At 43.0% G+C, this 14,181-nt stretch overlaps 1 protein-coding gene across 4 annotated transcripts in view; it reads right to left on the bottom strand.

Moving 5' to 3' along the window:
* Positions 1–13,920, bottom strand: part of HS3ST5 (heparan sulfate-glucosamine 3-sulfotransferase 5) — a 188,160-nt gene extending 174,240 nt beyond the window's left edge. Inside the window, exon 1 of one of the 4 annotated variants that reach the window (XM_051792261.1) lies at positions 13,495–13,920. The gene's annotated coding sequence lies outside the window, so the exon portion shown is untranslated. Of the gene's footprint in view, positions 1–5,889; positions 6,207–12,123; positions 12,302–12,417; positions 13,074–13,494 lie in introns of those variants that run through there. The other 3 variants (XM_051792258.1, XM_051792260.1, XM_051792259.1) reach the window with 3 other exon arrangements.
* Between the last annotated feature and the right edge of the window lie 261 nt (positions 13,921–14,181).

Below are 14,181 nucleotides of genomic sequence, written 5' to 3'. Positions count from 1 at the left end.
AGGATTATGATGAGACGTAGAATCTCTTCTAGGCAACATTTCAATTTACCCACAACCAGATTAATAGTCGCTATTTTTGAAATTGTGCTATCCTGCAACAGTGAGAATATAAAACCTTGAAAAAGCTCACCAATAAAAGATGAAGAAAGAGTAGAAAAGATGACTTTTCTACTAACTACATCATACTGAGTAGATGTTGCAAAAGATGCAGTGATGCTAAATACCGAGAAATAAAAAAATTCATATCTTAAGATAAGAATCGCTATAAATTAAATGTATTTCCCCCCACAACTAAATTAAATACTGTTTTTCTTATGCAATTAGTCCACAATCATACAATTACTTATTAGAACTGTATCCAACTATCTTGTGTAAACATAATTTTCAGTTAGCTAAAAAGACTGTATTTTAAAGCAGAAAGGAGTTTGATTTCTGAGACCACACTCTAAAAGTTGTTTTGTTTTTTTTCTGACACACAGAATACTCAATATTCTAGCAAATAAATATTTTTGTCTTCATTTGCATTCTTGGCAAAAATTAGTAATGTAGTGGGTTTCTGTGGCTGGGTTTTGGTACTGGGGGGGCTACAGGGGTGGCTTCTGTTAGAAGCTGCTAGAAGTTTCCCCTGTCCCAGGGAGCCAATGCCAGCTGGCTCCAGGATGGACTTCCTGCCCCTGGCCAAGGCCAAGCCAATTAGGAGCAATAGTAATGCCTCTGTGACAACATATTTAAGAACAAAAGATTGTTGCGCAGAAGAAATTCCAACCAGGGAAGAGCGGAGCGAGAACATGGGAATAACAACCTAGACACCAAGGTCAGCGCAGAAGGAGGAGGTGCTCCAGGTGCTGGAGCTGAGGCCCCTGCAGCTCATGGTGCAGACCATGGTGGAGCATCTGTGCCCCTGCAGCCCATGGAGGACCATTGGGGTGCAGAGACCCACCTGCAGCCCATGGAGGGGCCCATGCTGGAGCAGGTGGATGAATGAAAGAAGCTGTGACCCCGTGGGAGGCCCAGGATGGAGCAGGGTCCTGCCAGAGACCTGTGGCCTGTGGAGAGGGAAGCCCATGCTGGAGCAGGTTTTTCCCAGGTAGGACTTGCAGAGCCTGTGGGGGACCCACGTCAGTACAGCGCATTCGTGAAGGACTGCACCCCATGGAGGAGTGACCCACGGGACAGCAGTTTGGGAAGAACTGCTGCCCAAGGGACGGACTCACACTGGAGAGGTCCATCAAGGACTGTCTCCCATGGGAGGAAGCCCATGGGAGCAGGGGAAGGACTCCTCTCTCTGAGCAGTGGCAGAAACAACAACTGACCATAACCCCCATTCCCTGTCTCCCTGTACCGCTGAGGGGGAGGAGGGAGAACATGGAAGGAAGGAGGGGTGGGGGGAAGGTGTTTTTTAAGACTATTCTATTTCTCACTCTTTGGCTCTTATCCTGTTAATAATAAATGTAAGTACTATCCCCACTTTGAGTCTTGTTTTGCCCATGAAGGTAATCAGTAACTGACCTCTCCCAGCTCTTATCTCTACTCATGAATTCTTAGCTGCTTTTTTTTCTCTCCTCTGTCCAGCTGCAGAGGGAGAGTAAGAGAGCAGTTTTAGTGGGTACCTGGTATCTGGCCTGGGTCAATCCACTACACTTTGAAAAGAAGTGCTTGTACCCTCACTTTTTTGTACCTCTGAAAAAACAGATTTTTCAATACTTTATAAATTTCTGATAACAAATGCACTGTAAATGGATAATAGCTTTCCTAAAACAGCAATTTCTGTATAAAATGAAACCCAGCATTATGAGAAATGTAACTATAAATAATGCAGAACACCATTTCCTGAAACATTTTACCACATTCAAATCTTCCACTGCTTTCAGAATATTATTGCATATACCACAGTTAATGACTGTTACAAACAAATATTAAGCCCCTTGTTCACTATTTGCAAAAATTTCATGCTGGGCTGTAGTAGCACCACTTAAATGAGTTAAGTTCATTCCTAACAAGAAAAGTAAATAAACAATGTCCATGTGTTTGGAACCACACTGACCAAAATAGTACTAGGACTACATCTATGGAAATGAATTAAATAGTGGTAGGGCATGGATTCATGCCCTGGAACTATTTTTTTTCTAAAGCATAAAATCTCAGGGCAGTTTCTGACACTTTCATGATCTTGGCTACTTGACTAGCTGTCTCCCAAGGGTTTCCTGGGCACAGCTAGGGCACTAGCCCAGCCTGGGGATTGCTCCCAAGGGACAGACTGGATGCAGCCTGTGCTTGGGAGGCTAAGGGAACTTAACCATATGGAAGCGGCCACGCTTATCTGACCTTCAGGCTAGAGGGAGGCCTTGTATTGTTCAATTTACTTATGAAAATTATAGGCAAGGAGCAGAAATGCAGCTGTAATAGAAAAAAACTCTCAAACATGTAAGCAACAAACATTCCCAAATACTCTCCCAGCAGTCAACATTCCCAATTAATCTCTCATTATTACTGGAATAAAAGAGACAAACCCTGACAAATCTGTTCTCTTGTGTCCCTGGGGGATAAACAGACGTGAGTGGCCACCTTCTGTCTACCACCATGCTGAGGATTTACACTGTTTCTCCATGCTGTGCTTTACATATTGACCCAGTGCACTGGTGCTGATCACACAGCCGAGTCTAGAGGCAAGCTGTCTTGTCCATAAGCACTACTTACTGATCCATGTCAAGTCATATAAACAACACATATTCAACTTAAGATGCTGAAAAACTGGACTAAGAAAATTAGATTGTTTTCGAGCTGCACACGAAGTCTTTACCTATATTTTAGTTCTACCTCCTGAGCCTATATATTGTTCAGTCAGAAGGCATTTCCCTCTTAATGTTGTTAAAAAGACACACCCGATTGCTCAGTCACTACTTTCTTTTGCTATAGCAAAGAGACAATTCCTTTCCTCTTTCTTTCTCTTCTCACCTAATGTCTTCCTCAATGTATTTAGGAATAAAATAATCAACCTGCCATGAAGCAAGTACCTTTGGAAGAAATCACCTGGAATACTTCCAATACTTCCACTTTATCCATTAGACTAAAACCGTGATCTACCCAGTGTTGTGTCTGCTCTGAAATGGGTCAAGAAGTATTCTCCCCATCGGGAAAAACATCTGGAGCTTTTGAAATTCTTTTTTGGAAGTTGCAAAACGAAGTTTAAAATCTTCAAAGTTTTAGGAAGAAAAAAATAGTTTCTAAATTTTCAAACCATTTTCTCTTTTACAAAAAGTAAATATACCTGATTAATGTCTCTTTATTATTCATCACCTTGAAAATATTCTGTATTAAATTAAAAAAAAAATCCATTTTTCTTAGGTCACTTCAGAATGGATCAAAACTTTTTACTCTAAAAATCTTTTCTTTGAAGATATTTCAGTCAGCTCTCAGGAAAAAACTTGTAGCTGGTTGAAATTTCTCTGAAATTTAGATTTTTCAGGCATATAAGTTTATTGAAAACAGAGCTGTCCGAAGAAAAGACATATTTTCATATTTTTTTGCACTGTGATCATATATTAATTAAAAGGTATATTTCCATTTTTTCTTAATTTATAAGATGATTTTTTTGTAAAAATAAAAAATAAGAAACCGAAAGAAGTCCCCAGAATATTGACACAAGATTCTTGATTTATCCCAAATTAAAATTTTTATCATCTTTTCTTATTTCTCCTCTTTTCCTCATTGAAATTCTTTCTTGCTTCCACAAAAACAAAAAATAGCATAAAAAAATAAAATACACACATCAGTAAAAAACATATATGCTATTTGTTTCTGAAACAAACAAACAAAAGATTTCTAGTTTACTTTGTTAAAAAAGAAGAAAAATGACAAATCGGAATGCCAGATCAATCTTTTCAATCCATTTTTGTTACAGAAAATAATTTCTGTTCAAGGATAATTCTCATAAGTAAAGCTTCTGCCAGGAAATTCATACTTTGTTGTTTCTTGCTATTAAGTTGTGTAAGGTGGAGGTATACAAAAACTCTGAGGTATCTGCACCATAAACAGTCCCTTCGCTAGCCACCAGGAGGGACACAAAGGCAGTTACCATACTGTAGGTCCAACATATAAGGGAAGAAAGAGTTGTTTGATTTATATTTACCTAGATCTACCTCACTAGTAGCCAGGGAACAGTCCTGAAGGAACTGAAATGACATGTTTTTAGGCACATCAGAATGAAGGTCTGAGTTTCCATTATCTGCAGTTGCACAGTTCAGCTTTTTGAAGCCCATGTTTTTGGCTATACCGGAAAGAAGTGAACTTCATTCTTAGGTCAGATGATTGAATACAGTATACTGAAAGAATAGCTAGCAGTCAGTTGTAACCAGGTTTTTTTCATATGCAAACTGAGAACTTCTAATCCCAGGACAAATTTTTCACTAATTCTCCTCAAATCTTCTTTTCCTCTGAGTGAAAACTCTGTGGTTGGTAAAAAGCTTATCAGTCATATTTTCTTTTGCAGAATTATTTGCCAAAAAGATTAGAATAGATTATTTTATACAGATTCTGCATCACCACTCGAGGATGTAATTTTCCACCAAAAGACAAATAAAGACATATTGTTTGACTATACTGATATTCTCCACTGACAGACTTTTTTCCCACTGCAAATCTGGTTTACTTTACATTTGAGATTAATCCTTTTACAAGAGGCAGGAATGTGAAATTATAAAGAGAAAGGATTTGCTGCCACCTCTGACATTATTTATACTTATACAGCATTTACAAAGGTGAGGACATACAGCACCAAATTGTCCAACATATTTTCCCCCAAATCTTACTTCTGATATCATGCCAAAGTTAGCTCCACTCACTTCAGTCAACTGTCTTTTCAGCATCAAAAGTTGTTAGGAAAAAATTATATATCTATTTAATGTATTTAAAAAATGCTCCAATAAATACTCCACTGCTCTACTGTCATTTTCCATTTCCCTAAAAGCTTCACATTACATTCACTGATAATCTTTCCTGTTTCTCCAAAGTAAGACTATAGTTGCTTTTTCAAGTCTTAACAGCAAGATCTTAACTGTGATTGCAGATGACACTAGCCTATAGCTGGCAAAATATCTTTCAGATTCATGTTTTTCAGGACATAATGTAGCACTGGCTTCAGACACTTACATGCAGGTACATTTTGTCTTCTTCCTTTTCAGGATTTGGCTACTATTTTTTTTTTTACTTTGACAGCACTGGCTATTATTTATAACCTTGGGTTTAAAACATTCTGCAGGAGAACCATTAGACCCTGCTGTTTTACCTTCAGGAAACAGTTTAACCACTCTCAGCTATTTATTGTGCTGTCATATCTTCCTCTGTAACTTGATGGTCATACAGGAAGAACAACCACCAAATCCCTGCTGGGATGAGGAAATCAGGCAGTAACAAAGTAGAGCATTACACAGATTTTTGATATTAAAAGAAAAAAATATATATGTATGCACATGTATACACACAGATAAATGTGTATACAAACGCATACAAAATCTGTTAGGGCCATCTGGATTTCCAACAGAGGAAATGGTTATTTTCTGGCTTTAGTCTTCTTTTTAGCCTCCTGCTATATCAGTATGTCAGCTTTAGTTACTTCTCCTGTGGCCAGAACATGTTAGGTAACTCAAATTTCATAATTTTATTTTTAACCTCAGTTGCATGTTTTGCTTTTGTCTTAAGGATCTTTCATAAGAGTGCATTTTTTTGCTCCTTGAAAAAAACCCCAACAAAACACATCATATTTTTCATATATCTCTACCATTTCCAACTTTGTTGCTAGGTTTATTCTGGGTTTTACCAAACTCAGCTGTGCCTGTATACCTGGCAAAAGTCATGCCTTCTATAATAGTAAGAGGAAAAATAGAAACAAACCTGTCTGCACAGAATTCAGGATGCAGTGTAAATCCATTTCCACTGATGTAAACTGACTTGTCTCCCATGAGATGCCAGTTTTCTAATGCTGTCATCATAGCAGCAATGTCAGGTTGCAGAGGAAGGTTTTGATGTAGGTTGAAAGTCCATCAGCTAGTGCAGAAAGTTTACATGCTGCTGAGCAAGCTTAAGTACCTGTTGTAGAGGACAAATCCCTTATCTGTTGTTTCACTTTCCACTTAATTCTACATAGGATTAATCATGAATATTAATATTTAATTTGCATAATTCCAAAGAGAAAGGGTGCATATATGTGTATTATAAATTGGTTTATTAAGTCCTTTTACAAATAATTTTTTTTATTCACAGATATTTTTTAATAATTTGTGCTGTTATGTAAAATCCTGTCATCCCTTGATAGACTCTGAATATGTGTTTGATATAATACAGCCTAATAATTTTACTTATGACAGTTCTTTGGAGACTCCAGCAACTGTATGCAGTCAAGATTGTTCAAGCCATTATAATGTAAGATTGTATTACAATGATTTAAATGGATAAAAGTTCTTTAATGTCCAAAAAAAATGAATTGATAAACACTGTTCTGTAATGTATTGGGACAAATGTGTTACTTTAATCCCCCAGAGCTGTATTTTAAGCAACACTGTTGCAAAAAATACAATCCATAAGGACTGTGAGCGTTGGTGTGCAAAAACTACAAGAATTATCTATTTATTTATTTTTTTATTTATTTGTGTGAAACATGCTGTATCAACTCAGGTACCTTAAAAAACTTTAAACATGTTTGGGGATATGCAACAGTTTAAACATGTGGGAATACCTTCAGTTTGACTTCTTGAAAAATGTCTGAATTTTACAAGATTGGCTATTAAAGTCTACCTTGTGCAGTGTTAGTTCCTGGGATTATATATAAAGTTCATTTTGTAGTAGTCCTTCACTATAAACTTCAACATTTACATGTTATATTTGTTCTTTTGGATTAGAAATATGAAAGAGCACAGCTGTGCAACTCTTTTAAAAACAGTTAATAGCTTGCAGTACTTCTAAAGTATACAAAACACTTTAAAAAAAAAAGTAGAAATATTTAAATCTTTTCCCCTGGAAGTTAAATTTGAAGTTGTCTAATGCGGAAAACATTTTATAACCATGAATTCAAACACTTGAATAAACTTGGGAAAATTATTACTTTTCATGGTCATTGATCACGAAAGCATCTTTGTTCAACAAAATGTGATTAGGTCCCTTTGAGGTCAACAGATGCTTAAGGACTAATATTTATTAAAGGGTTTTGCTGATGTGAATCTTTCTGCAATTACCATTTCATCTGATTGTGTTAACAATGCACAGTAATGTTTGTTTGTTCAGGAAGAAACTTTGTGCTTACAGACTTGTAAAACTTAAGAGAGAGAGAGAGATTGTGGAGCTAACACAGTATTTATGCAACAGGACAGAAGTACTGTTAAGTGCTATTGCTGGGTTGGGCAAACCAAGAGCACAAATAACAGAGAAAAAGCCAGTCTTGGTAGTAAATGGTGTCTGGCCATTTCCCTTAAAATATTTTCCTTAAAAGATTGAAAGTTCTGTTCTCATTACTTTTTGTTTAATTTACGTGCATTTGTGTTCTGAACCCAATCTGAACTAAACTAGTTTTTCTTGTATATTCATCTTTATTTCATTTAGCTAGTAGCATATCATTTCAGTCTGCGTGCTTTTCTAAGGAAGATCATATTATCAAGGAAATGTCCTGACTGCAGTAAGAGAAAATTGAACACACACACGCACACGCATATACACACACAAAAACAAAGCACAGTTGAGACTAGCCATAGTCCAGTGATTGATATTTTAAGTTGCATGTGACACTCTTTCCTTGTTCTGTTGCACTGTATTTAGATATTGTATGGCTCTCCAGACATGCTATGCATAATTTTACATACCATCTGCTTTACATGCCATGTTCCATATGTACAATGTATAACCTAAACCCAATATTTTGATTGATTTGAGCGACAGTGGAGGCTTTTGTTCTTAAATTGTTGAATAGAAGAATATAGTTCTAAATAAATTATCTGACGAATATGTTCTAGGACTAAAAAACAATAACATTTACTTTGAAAATGTTTTTAAAAGTGTAGTAATGTCAAAATTCAGGTGACTTTTGAGAATCTGACTAATATTGCTTCCTAGATTCAAATACCAAGAGACTTGTAAATACTGGCTATCATTCACTTAACAACCATAGCAATACAAGGGCATAAACATGTTTCAGAGTCAGACCAGGGACAGCAAAAATAGTCTCGAAATAGTAATGCGAATAAAGATGAACAGCACTTATTCCTCAAAACAGGATGAGGTTTATAAAGATGCTACAAGTGAGTAATGGTTATTCAGAATCATGTCCTGGAATTTCCCAGTACTTCACTACCTGGCTTCATTCAACCCAGCTTTAAATACTCAAATCTTATATACTCTTCAGTTACAGGTAAGCCTTAAAACCCTAAATTTCTATTTTGAAGATGCTGTCCACAAGAACATATCTGAGTCTCTACAAACACAGATGAAGAGTAAGTATTGAAACAGCAAAATGAAAAAAATAATTTCAAAGAATTTCAAACAATGGCTCTCCGACAAACCCAAAGATTTATTCAAATATGTATCCTCAATTTTAGAACTACCGACTCCCTTCATCCAAGAAAACAAAGAGCATTAAGCACTGCTTTGGACACTGAAAAAAGAACCATCACCCCCCTCTCCCCCACCAAAAAAAAAATGCGCAAAACCCTTAAAATGGAAATGATTACCATATCTTTCACATTTGAGTTCAAATGGAAGTATTATCAACAAAAATAGGTTGTGGCATTACAAAGTGTTAGCAAACAGTAGATAGAGTGTAAAATAAAGGAAGCAAAAAAGTAGAGTGAACAAAATTTTTCTCCATGCAGTGTCTCATAAAATATGTACCCTTCACTTCCATATAAAGCACATGATAAAAGAAACATTTAAATTCAAAGGAAAATTGGAAAGAAACCTATAATATGACAATTAAAGAATGAAGTGTTTGTCTTGTCTTTGTACGTGCAAGGAGAGAAGAGATAATCAGGGAAGCATTTGTCCATTTTGTAGGGGTTCTTTTCCCACTATAACATGAACATCTTAATCTGTTCACAGTTAAGTATTAGTGATACATTCAGTTCACTTCAACGAGAATTCTACCAATACCTACTAATAAAGCTGAACAAGAGGTGCAGCACCTCAAACTTTTTTTATCCTTGCCTATTAACACAAACTTGTACTTAAAAGGGAAATATTATTACTGGACCATTACTGAAAAAGGTTATATTTCTTCTTGTATTGGGTTTTGGTAGTGGCAGGAGAATACAGGGGTGCTGCCTATGAGAAGCTGCCAGAAGCTTCCTCTGTGTCCAACAGGACCAATGCCAACCGGCTCCAAGATCTGCAGCTGGCCAAGGCAGGTGAACTATCAACAATGGTGGTAGCACCTCTGGGATAACAGATTTAAGAAGAGAGAAAAAAAAACAACCTGAGCAATAGAAACTGCAGTCAGAGAGAAGAGTGAGAATATGTGAGAGCAATAGGTCTGCAGACACCAAGGTCAGTGAAGAAGGAGGGGGAGGAGGTGTTCCAGGTGCCAGAGCAGAGATTGCCCTGCAGCCCATGGTGAGGCAGCTGTGCTCCTGCAGCCTGTGGAGGTCCATGATGGAGCACAGATCCACCTGTAGTCCATGGAGGACCCCCTGCCAGAGCAGGTAGATGCTCAAAGGAGGCTGCGACCCCATGGGAAGCCCATGCTGGAGCAAGCTCTTGGCAGGACCTGTGACCCTGTGGAGAGAGGAGGAGTAGCATCCTGCTGTGGGGGACGCGCTGGAACAGTGTGTACCTGAAGGAGTGCACCTTGCGTATGGGACCCACACTGAAGCAACCCATGAAGAGCTGCAGGCCATGGGAAGGACTCACTGGAGAAGTTCATGAAGGACTATCTCCTATGGGACGAACACCACACTGAAGCAGGGGAAGAGAGTGAGGAGTCCTACTCCTGAGAAGGAAGGAGCGCCAGAGACAGTATGTGATGAACTGACCACAACCTTCATTCCCTATTTCCCCTGCTCCAATGGAGGAGAAGAGGTAGAGAATTAGGGTGTGAAGTTAAGCCTGGGAAGAAGGGGAGTGGAGGGAGGTTGAGCAGGTGTGTGTAGGGGAAAGGTGGCTGTTTAAGATTTATCTTTTATTTCTTGTTATTCTACTCTGGTAATAAATTAAACAAATTTTACCAAGCTGAGTCTGCTTTGCATGTGAAATAACCACTGAGCAATCCTCCTGTCCTTGTCTCAACCCACGAGCTTTTTGATACATTTTCTCTCTCCTGTTCATCTGAGGAGGAGAAAGCACGGCTTTGGTGAGTTCCAGTCAATGTCACCCCAACACGCCTATAATGTAATAATCACATTCTTCATATAGCATATTTCTGATACTTGACAAGTTTTTTTATCACATTCAGCATTTTGGGGGTTCTTTCAACACTTAGATTTGAAAAATATTAAGAATCACATTTTCTTTTTTAAGGCATTCCAAGCAATTTACAGTGGTTAGTCAGGTTACAGAAATAAGACTAGCTTTTACCATTTGAATATCAATACTTTTATTTGGTGCTTCATTATATATCTGACTACTCCCAATCTAAATACTACACTGAACAGAGGACATTCTGTGAACTAGAACTTCCACTTGCTAATGGATTTTTCTTTTTTGCACAAAATCTTCTTTGTAGTCCATATGAATATGGGCATTTTAATTATTAATCAGAAGTATTCTTTGTTATTTGTATCTGTGCTGTGAAAGAGTTCTTAAAATGGGATAAAAAATTAATGTACATTTAGATTTTTCTTCTCTCTAGAGGGAGGGTGTTCATGAGTTAAACGCTTATACAACACCTTTCCTTACAAACTGTACTACATTTCTCTTGTTACTTCTCTACTGAGCCTTTCTGGGCCTGATCACAGGCCACTGAAGTCAATGGGAGCCCATCTAATTGTCTCAGTGGTCTCCTTCTGCTTTCAACTTTTTAGTGAGAACAAAGATATACAGCATTGGAAAAGTATAAGGTACTAAGTAATACTTTATAATGTCTGTGGTTAAAGCAATGGGCTTCAGCCCATCTCGGTATCACACACATTAAGAAATCATTCCAGTATTTTACCAGTGCAAAGTGGCAATGAAAATCTAGAAGATATTTCTGGCAAAGTGCTGCTAAAGCTCTTCAGTTAAAAACCCTGCCTTTAAAAATTGAGTTTCTTCTATACATCTCTCTCCACGATCTTTTATACATCTCTCTCACTTCACCATCCCTATGCCTTCTGCCCATTCCCTTTCATTCTGTATTGACTACAACCGGTTTCCTCTGAAGTTAATTGTGAGTTTTGTCATTGACCTCAGTGGGGCAGTTATCATACCCAGGATGCAAAACACACTGAGATCATTGTCAAAGTACAGATAGTAAAAGTAAGAAAAAAAATTTCAATGATTTACCGAGGTCCACTTAAAAATCTCCATCAACTGTGAGCTTTTATGCGTGTTTCCCACAAATCGCATCAGGCAATCTAGGAGAACAAAAAGCCTCTTGCCCGATATCCCTGGCATTTGGTAGCCGGAGCTGAGCTCCTGCCTGAGCGGAGTTATCCGTGCGCAAACCCGAGCTGAGCAGAGCCACCCGCTAATTGAGAGTAAACATTTTGCAAACATTACGCTTCCCTAAGGGACGAGCGTTTTGCCACCGGAGCCCACTGCAGAGCAGGAGGAGGGAGCATCCAGGACGAGGAGAGGGCAGGGGAGCCGCGGGCACCCTCTCGTACCGGCCAGGGCTCCGCTCTCCTCCCCACGCCCCGGCGCGCAGCACCTGGGTGCTCCTCTCCGCAGGTGAGGTGCCCGGCGGAGCTCCCTCTCTGTCCAGTCGGTGACACCGCGCCTCCCGAAACGCTGGACCGCGCTGGCAGCCCCTAGGGACGTGACCAAAACCGAGGTGGGGAGCAGCAGAGGACAGTCCCTGGGGCGTACCGGAGGCACCGTTCCCTCCGTGCCCCGGTCCTAGCACGGCGCGGAGCGGAGCCGCCAAGGAGGGAGCCCCAGACACGGCAGGGCACCCTCCGCACCTTACCCGTCCCCGGGGGACCCCGTCGAGACGCGGAGCCCCGTACTCACCGCGGTGCTGCAGGCAGCAAACCGCAGCGCAGGGGAAGGGCCCCCGCCCCGGCCGGTGCCCGCTGCGGTGCACAGACCCCGTCCCTCGGCGCCCACATTCAAGCCCCGGCCGCGCAGCTAAAAGTCCTTCTGAGGAGCACCCGGCGAGCCACGCCGCCTCCTGCCTCGAATCGCTGTCACCTCCCCTCCCCTCCGCTCGCCCCGCGCCCCCCCGGCGGGCGGCAGCAGTATAAAGCAGTCCCTAACCCCTCAGATCACGCACCGGCAGAGGTGCCGGTCCTCGCCGCTACTTACCGGGCATCCTTCAGAGCGGCAGGCGGGAGCGAGGGAGGAGGAGGAGTAGAGAGAGAGGGAGGGATGGAGGGAGGGAGGAGGCTCCAGGCGGGCTGCGCGGCGCTGCGCTGTGCTGCTCGGCAGCCTGGGCAGCTCGGCAGAGTCACTGAGTGAGTGTCTCCGTGCGTGACGGCGTGTGCCTGTGTGCGCGACGCTGGACACCAGCGAGCGGAGACTCGGGCACCGAGGGGCGGCTGGGAGCGGCGCGGGAGATCAGGGAGCGCAGCCCGCGCATCGCGGTGCGACCAGGTGCGGCCCGGCGCGCCCCCGGCCCCACGGCCCCCAGCGCCCCGCCGCAGTGGCGGGAGCTGCCGGGGAACGGGCTGGGGGAGGCGCGCATCCTCCTCGCTGGCACACGCACCGCCGGGGGAAGGGGGAGAGCGGGGGGAGGGATTAAAAATAACGATAATTAAAAAAAGCCCAATCACTAGGAAAGGAAAGGGGAAAAAAAAAAAAAAAACCACAAAACTCTGTCTCTACTTTCCAGCCGAGGTTTGAGCCCCGCGCCCTAGAGCTGAGGTCCCGCGGCAGCGGCGCGCTCCCGCCGCGCCGGGAGCCGTCACCGCCCGCGGTGCAGCACGACAGCAGCTGCCGCTGCCGGTAGCGCCCAGCTGAGGAGCCGGAGCCTCTCCCCGCGTATGGAGGAGCCTCCCTCTTTCCCTCCCTCCCTCCTTCCCTCCCTTTTCCCCTCCTTCTCTCCCTCTCTCCCAGTCCGCTAAGGCGGGCAACGCAGCCAGGTGGTGCCGGCTCGCCCTGCGGCCGAGGCCCCTCCGCCGGCGCTGCCTCCTCCGCGGGCAGCGGCCGGGCTCCTCCGGGCACTCGGGCGGCGCTGGGAGGCTGCCGCCGCCGGGACGCGGCTGTAGGGGGAAAAGCGAGGGGCGGAGATGGGGAGCCGGCTGTCCCCAAGAGCTGCCGGCAGGGCCCGGGAGCAACGGCGGAGGAATGAGGCAGCAGCCGGGAGGGCCCGCCTGAGCCGGGCAGCGGTGCGGGGCCGCACCGCACTCCTGCAAACGCCGTTCCCCCTGCTCGGCTGCTCACCTCCTGCCCTAGCAAAGTGACCCGCTGGAGAGGACCGAGGATGGTGCATCATTACTGCCGGGTGTTTTGGGAGAGGTGGGGGAAGCAAGCGGAGAAGGGAGGGAGGGCATGATTTTAAGAGTCAAAGGGAAAGCGGGGCGGGAGGGGGGAGGTGAGAGCAACTTACACACCAAAAAAGCCCATCCTGGGGAAAGATAAAAAATAGCCACAACAGCATTGAAAGTTGCTCGATTTGTGATTTGCATTATAACGCTGCCGCTGCTGCCTGGCTTCTCCGACAATGTGCCCAAGGAACATGTAAGATGGGAGAGGAGGAGCTATATACTTAGTGTGTGCTTTCCCTTCCTGGCGGCAGTTCGCTCTTTCAACCTCTCTTTCTTTAAAAAAGAAATAACACCCAAACCCCAACCCCCCAACAGCTCACACCCCACACACCCCACTCCTTTGATGGAGAATGGCTCCAGGTGGTGATTTCGGAGTTGCAAGCGGAGTTTCCTTGGGAAAGGGGTGTGTGTAGAGCACCCCTGAGAGTGCCCCTCTCGGGTTTTGGGCCCTCGAGTTTGGCAGCCCGGGAAGAGGAAGGAGCAGGCGCCCATGCCTTCTGGAGGAATGTCAGGTAGTGCCCGGCGGCCACGAACGGCGGCAGCGCCCCAGCCCAGGGAGAGGGGAGGCCGCCGCCTGTTTTCT

The sequence above is a fragment of the Manacus candei genome, unplaced genomic scaffold (genome assembly GCF_025592945.1).
Source record: "Manacus candei isolate 608988 ecotype Guabito, Panama unplaced genomic scaffold, ASM2559294v1 h1tg000034l, whole genome shotgun sequence".
Taxonomy (NCBI): domain Eukaryota; kingdom Metazoa; phylum Chordata; class Aves; order Passeriformes; family Pipridae; genus Manacus; species Manacus candei.
This window is presented reverse-complemented; position numbering and strand designations above follow the sequence as displayed.